Here is a 6,764-nt window from a genome sequence, read left to right on the forward strand (position 1 = left end):
AAACTTGGTCCCGGGGCCCCCCTGGCTGCACGTTTTGTTTTTTGTCCTTGAACTATACAGCTGGTTTAAATAATCAAAGCTTGATGATGAGTTGGCTGTTTGAATCAGCTGTGTAGTGCTAGGGCCAAAAAACAAAACATGCACCTAGGTGGGGCCCCAGGACCGAGGTTGGGAAATCCTGGCCTATAGCAGTAGCCACCTGCTTGTAAACAAAAATGCAACAACATACTATTACAAGCATGATAATATTCAAAGAGTCAGCTGTTCCACTCAATTCCACAAGATACAATAGCCTATAATTTGTTAAATTATAGGCTATTGTATTGTTAAACTCATTCCACTGAGGGCCTAGTGTCAGCTGGTTTTAATTTGTTTCCTTTCAATTAAGACCTAGACAACCAGGTGAGGGGAGTTCCTTACTAATCAGTGACCTTATATCATCAATCAAGTACAAGGGAGGAGCAAAATCCCGCAGACACTCAGCCCTCTGTTGAATGAGTTTGACATACGCTATAGAGCAAAAAATATATATAGAAACTAAGACTTAAAAAGAACTGATATTGGCACAAGATGGAGGGAATGTTGGAACAAACTAATGAAATTACTGTTAAGATAAATGTATGCTTAAATCAGTATAAACTAATGTATAGAATCTGCAGCACAAAGGTAGAGTCCAAAGATTATGTGCGGAGTTAGAATGTTGGCTGTCAGAAGTGTTACAATGTAAATGTACTTTTAATCCCTCTGTGCATATTTCCAGACATGGCGGATGAGAGTGCAATGAGATTCCAGATGGGTTGGACAATACTTTCCTCGTCAATTATCTTGAAAAAATGTTTACTTAACTGGAAATCAACCAATCCTCTATTGTTAACACAATGGAAAGGTCAAATGCTTTATTATCTGAATGTTGAAAGTGAGTGGGTGATGGAGAGAAACAAAATGGTGCAGTTTGAGGCCATGTGGCAGAGAGTGATGCTGGAGATGGGGGTGTGAACAGGTGTTGTCTGGGCAGGGGTGATGTTGTGGATATTTGTGTGTGTCTGTATGTTGTAGTTTGTATGTGGATGTTTTGTATTGTAAAACAAATTATAAAGCATTATTAGACCTTTGGAACTCTCATTCAATACCAGCTTGTTCATTTTCACTTGTGGCAGGAAAAGTGGAAGCTGAGGAGGAACACATGGACAGGAAATCTGACTGGTCTTTTGGGGTGGAGAGGTTGCTCACAGATTCACTGACGCTGCCAGTTTGGGGGAACCAGACTGTACTCACGAACAGGACAGGCAATCTCAGTGAAGTTAGGCTGGAAGCAAACTCCTTTGGAGATGTGAAGCCAGGCCTTCAAAGGTAGAGGTTATGTAATAAGAGATTTGATTTACACTGTAGATAACAGTACCACTTGTAAGATACAAAGATTATAATGAAGTGCAGTGAATGGTAAAGAGCAACCAGTGATAAATAGTACCTCTACAGTGTCCTTGTCAAGAAGGTCCTCCAGGTTCTTGCCTGGATTAGTCACAATGGGAATGAGGATGAATCTCAGTCATTCTCTACAAAGAGATAGGTTCAGTTCAAATTCAGAGTATCACTTTTTTTCAGAGGAAGAATGGAGGAGACTTAGATTTTTTTATAATGTAAACTATATTTAGTCGATTTTAGTCTTTATTTGGGGTGTAAGTGTGGTGTTAACTTCCGTTGGCAAACCCACCTTTCCCTGTAGACCAGCATGCAGGCCAATATGAAGAGTGTCATGGTACCCACTAATGACAGTACTGGCTTCCACACAGACATTGAGCTGCCAGATATGTCTAGGCCAAAGAGAAAGGTTGACATGACAAAGTCCTGACAGAAGTCTGAGCACAACTTTATAACCATAAAGCAAAGCAGAGATTTTGTATGTATTTACCTGTGAAGTTATTTCCCTTCATGGAATCCCATTGAATGGGCTGACTCCATTCACTCCAGAACTTGGACTCACCACATTCGTTGTTTGTTCGTGCTCTCACTTGAAACTCATACCGACTGCTCTTTAATGGAAAAGCCACAGCATACTTCTGTTCCTTGCTTGGAGTAGATGTCTGAAGAAAGGAACAAAGAGAGAGAGTGGAGGAGAGAGAGTTTTTTCAAACATTTGTCCAGTATTTTGTTGAAAAATGACCAGTAGGCTACACTGTCCAAAAAGTGGTCCAACTCCTGAGTCCTGACCCATCCCCACCTTCCACTTCTCGCTGTTTTTTCTGTAGCGAACTTCACTCTCAATGCAGTAGGTGTTCTTGCTGTTGTTCCAGTACAGATTCAGCTCTGGGTCTTTGTTCATCTCAACTGACAGGTTAACAGGAGGGTAAAGCTTCACCAGAAAAAGCATTAACGAGGGTCAAATGTTAACGACACATCAAATGAAGATTGAAATAGGAAAAACACAATTTAAAAAGCCTAAAGTAAGATGACTATTGCTCTTTATGTTCAATGTGTAGCATCCATCACATTGATGCACGGCAAGCATTTTGTACCAAAGAGCTCAACACCCATCGCCCAACACATATGTTGAAAGTAAGACAGGGTACTGCCATTGCACGAACCTTTTGTGGAAGAAGGTGTAGTTGACCTCTGGACTCCCCTGTTCACTCCAGGTGCAGTTGACATAATCCAGGTTAATGATCAGGCAGTTTACATCTGCCAAAGCATCAGACATTTGCTGTGTTTCCATTCAAACCTCCTAAGGTCGATTTCTGCACCTGCGCGGACATCTAATTAGCGTAATACAAACATCCTCAATATAAATATCTCTCAATTTAAGCTAGAGATATGTTTTCTTTTCATTGGATGCATTAAAATCCACTGCATCCGCCTATGTAACACTTCCGCATCTTCGGTGACAGAGCTAGAGCGGTGTTTGTCAGACCTTGAGACATCCTGAAAATCGATCTTATCACAAAATCGTCTGTAGGGTCCAAACGGTTTGGCCTACAAAATTATTATGATGACTCTATGAAAAGATGTCTCCCACAAGCGTCTTGGGACTGAAGTTGGTCCAGCCGATATGCCAACTTTTATTAATATGACCCCTCTGTGTAAAGGTTAGACTCTCACGAACATGTACATGTTTCTAGGACGCCCACTGGTCTCACAAGACTTGTCTGAAGGTCCCCCGCTACCAGTCAAAAACATTTATTGAAGTATACATATGGAGACTGTTTAGTGCCAAAAATAAGGGGTTAAATACATGAAAAAAAAACAACAAATAAGAAATGTTTCCCGGTCCTTATATCTCTCAGATATAGGACAGACACTTCAGAACTAATTTCTGTAGGGAATCTGTTATTCAATGTGTTTGTATGGGCTAATAGCAGTAAGGCCCCAAATAATTATTATCGGAGTTTTTTCGCCACTGCCTACTGGAGTACTCCTTGCTAGCTAGCTGGAGCGACACGGGTAGAGAATGTCCTTCGCGCCCATCTGCCCTCAGCGTCGTTAACAGAATTGCGGTAAAACAGTGCCCGGCAGGCAGGGGTGAAGGACACTGTTGACCGTTGTACGGCTAGCTAGCTACAGTTGTCGCCCTTTCCCCTTCTGTGGGGTTTATCGGCGGCTGGCATCCAACATTACTGTGCATTAACGCCACCTACTGTACTGGAGCGCTCCCACCTCCCGCCTGTCCTAACAGGACCAAATAGACCAAATTGGTCCTAAATGGACCAATAGATGAATAAACAGGGGTTCCTGCACCCGCAGGAATGCTCACATGCATGAACACCCTGAATTACATGCCACAGTTGCACCCTTCTCATAAAAACAGCTGGGCGTAATGAGGTTACAAACGAAATGTTTTTTTTTATCTCGCATAAATCACGCTTCAGTAACCACGTTTCCATCTAACCATTTCATGCGGATGAATTACCTGACGCATAAAAAGCCAGGAAGGGGCTGATGGAAACATGAAATGCCGGTACAATTTTAAAATGCAGACAGACAATTTGTCAGATACACATGGTAGAATCTTTGTGCGTCTGGAAAATGAATTATGTGAGAAACGGCTGTGGAGACGCGTTTATGCGCAAATATTGATATAATAACCATCATATCGAAGTAAAATTGGGAGTCACAAGATTATATGTTCTATGATGCTCCCACTACGGCTCGAGAAAGCATGCAATTTATAAGGATACAGATGAATTAAATTATGATAAACTTCACAAGGTGGTGTATGTGCAAGTTGATGAGCTTGATACTCCTTTCCAATAAATATCTAGGGTCTTATTCTGGTGACATGATGATCGATGCTTGGCTGCCGTTTGACAAATACAAATATCGTTTTTATCCATAATAATCTCATGTATCTACGAGCTGTTGGCTAAACCGCATGTGCCAAGACCAGAGTGGGAACATTTGCTATGTAACGCAACCGTTTTTGTGACAAAACCATCAGTAGAGTTGACAATGTGATGGAAACCCATTTAACTTGTATTTTTCATTCGGTACATGTGAATTTAAAGGCAAACTTCATGTTTATGTGCACTACGTCATACGCACAGACTTTAATCTGCAAAAATTCAGTTTGATGGAAACTGTAAAGGTTTTCTTCCAGGGGTGAAGGAGAGGACCAAAGTGCAGCACGGCTAGTGTTAAACATGTTTAATACAAACACAAGTGAAACACTACAAACAACATACAAAATAACAAAATGTGCAGAAACCGAGACAGACCTATCTGGTGCAGACAATCACAGAGACAGGTAACAAACACCCATAAAATCCCAACACAAAACAAGCCTCCTATATATGAGTCTCAATCAGAGACAACGACTACCATCTGTCTCTGATTGAGAACCCACACTAGGCTGACATAGAAACAGACAAACTAGACACACAACATAGAATTCCCACCCAGCTCACGTCCTGACCAACTAAACACATACAAAACAACAGAAAACAGGTCAGGAACGTGACAGAAACACATCACTGGTGGGAAAATGCACATCTTTTTTAATGCAGATTTTTGAATATTCACATGAAGATCTGTTGCAAATTGGATGGAAACATAGCTCGTTTCTAATAAAATTGTAGTGGTTGAAGTGTTTCAATGACCCATTTAGTTAAATTGTGCATTAATAAACTGGCGAAAGCCTGTGCCCTCCCACATATCTGTTTCATGTCTTAGGTATTTCCCATGTCTCAAAATCCACCCCTGTTGAACAGATAAAAATGTTCATCTTTAGATAGTTTCTCCTATATCTGCCATTTTCATTATTTTCATGACATTGCTTTAGTCAAATAAACCTGGGTCAATGGAAACCTGCCTATTGAAAACCTATTGAATCCTTTAAAGGGGAGCTGTGGTATGATATCAAGATGAGTAGCATAATTACATTGGATGTTACCAGATTTTTAAGAGACAAATCAGATAACATATTAAGGGGTTTATACATTCATGTATATCATGACTACACTCTTAGAAAAAAAGGTGCTATCTAGAACCTAAAGGGGTTCTTCAGCTGTCCCCATAGGAGAACCCTTTTGGTTCCAGGTAGAACCCTTTACACAAAGGGGTCAACATGGAACCCAAATGTGTTCTACCTGGAACCAAAAAGGGTTCTCCTATGTGGACAGCCAAATAACCTTTTTCTAAGATTGCAGAGTACTTTTCCACCATCACATTGAATTAAATTAATAATTGTATCAGTATGTGAATGTATATGACAAGATGGATGGCCATGTTACAGGAAACCACGAAGTAGTTGACGTCAATCTCAGACTAGCAGGATACATTTGGTGTCACAGCAGCAATAGAAATGGCACATGAAACAGTCTTTAGTTCCCGTTTCTTAGTATTTTGTGTTTCCAAGAAGAGGCCATCATTGAAAAAAAACTTATGTTTCCATATATAGGTTATGTAATAGTTTGATCACATGAATTGCTAGAGTACCTGGTATGAAATGGCATTGGCCTATAAAAGAGTAGGCCTATAATTACAATAACTTATATATGTTGCCATTTTACTATGTAATTCAGAAGTTAATAGTAGGTAAATAGTAATAAACTAAATAAATATAAAGTTGAACCAAAAACGTGACAAACTACAAATACAATAACAAATAATTGTCAACTGAGAGCATGAAACCACCAACTCACAATGAGAGTAGGCCTACACCAAATCAAGGGACAAACTAAAACGAATTCCCTGATTAACACAATCAATTATAATAAATCCTCCTATGACAAGATCAAAAACAGTATCAAAAGTTGAGGGTACATTGGCCAGATGTGTTTTCATTGCACCAGGTCTTAAACATGTTTAATAAACTAACATTATTCATAAATATTTAATATCACAGGTGTAGCATCCAACAGGACAATCTTACTGGGGGTGGAGGGAGCCTCATGTCCTTGGAGAGAGATAAGGAGAAACAACCAGCTTCCAACCATCTTCATGTCAAAATGTGTCTCCCTCTTCATTCCCCTTCCTCTCTTTTATACAGCTACAGTAGGCCTAGATGTGTGCTACATTTCCTGTGGCAGTGGCCAAATCATCTACTCTTTAAAAAATACAGGAACAGTCTTGACAATCAAAGCAGCTAAATAACAAGCAAACAATGTTATAACACATATATTAACTATCTACAAACAGATATATAAACATGTATAATCTGATCCTTCAATTAAAATGCTTTAAAGGGTTACCCATAATTGTTTCTGACAGTTTTAAAGAACGAGTGGAACACCTTGCATTCTGTCTCCTAGAGATGAACGTACTTTGGTGCGAAA

At 39.8% G+C, this 6,764-nt stretch overlaps 1 pseudogene; it reads right to left on the reverse strand.

The window, feature by feature from the left end:
- Positions 1 to 130: 130 nt before the first annotated feature.
- LOC129863158 (cytokine receptor common subunit gamma-like) lies at positions 131 to 6,502 on the reverse strand (annotated as a pseudogene).
- Between the last annotated feature and the right edge of the window lie 262 nt (positions 6,503 to 6,764).

Source organism: Salvelinus fontinalis, chromosome 10, assembly GCF_029448725.1.
Source record: "Salvelinus fontinalis isolate EN_2023a chromosome 10, ASM2944872v1, whole genome shotgun sequence".
In the NCBI taxonomy this organism is placed as follows: Eukaryota; Metazoa; Chordata; class Actinopteri; order Salmoniformes; family Salmonidae; genus Salvelinus; species Salvelinus fontinalis.